Consider the following 421-nt stretch of genomic DNA (forward strand, 5'->3'; position numbering starts at 1 on the left):
AATCTTAGCACTGACATTCTTAAAATTATCTGTAAGTTGAAATTAAATATCCCTTTTTTTCCCTTTAAAAAGAAAATTCCCCTTTTAGAAAATAAGGTGGCAGGGAGCACCTAACCCCAACTCCATAAAAATGAGGGTTGCAGATGAAAAAAGGAATTTCCTTTTCCTTTTCAATGAGTTTTGGGTTGAAACATAAAACCTCGAACCGTCAGTTTAAAAAAACAAACCAAGAACAACAAACCAAGGTCAACGTGAAAAATTCTGCTTTAATCTCGTCCAGTGAAATTATACACAAAGAAGCTATACGATTTCCCGATTTCCCTGAGTTCGCCAATATTGATCGAGGGAAAGGGGAGGGACGGCTGGAGGGGGGAGGGGGGAAAGGAGGAGAACACGCAACTCACCTTTCAATTCCCTGGCA

This window comes from Elephantulus edwardii, unplaced genomic scaffold (assembly GCF_000299155.1).
Source record: "Elephantulus edwardii isolate Elephantulus edwardi_28Jun2011 unplaced genomic scaffold, EleEdw1.0 scaffold00103, whole genome shotgun sequence".
Classification (NCBI taxonomy): domain Eukaryota; kingdom Metazoa; phylum Chordata; class Mammalia; order Macroscelidea; family Macroscelididae; genus Elephantulus; species Elephantulus edwardii.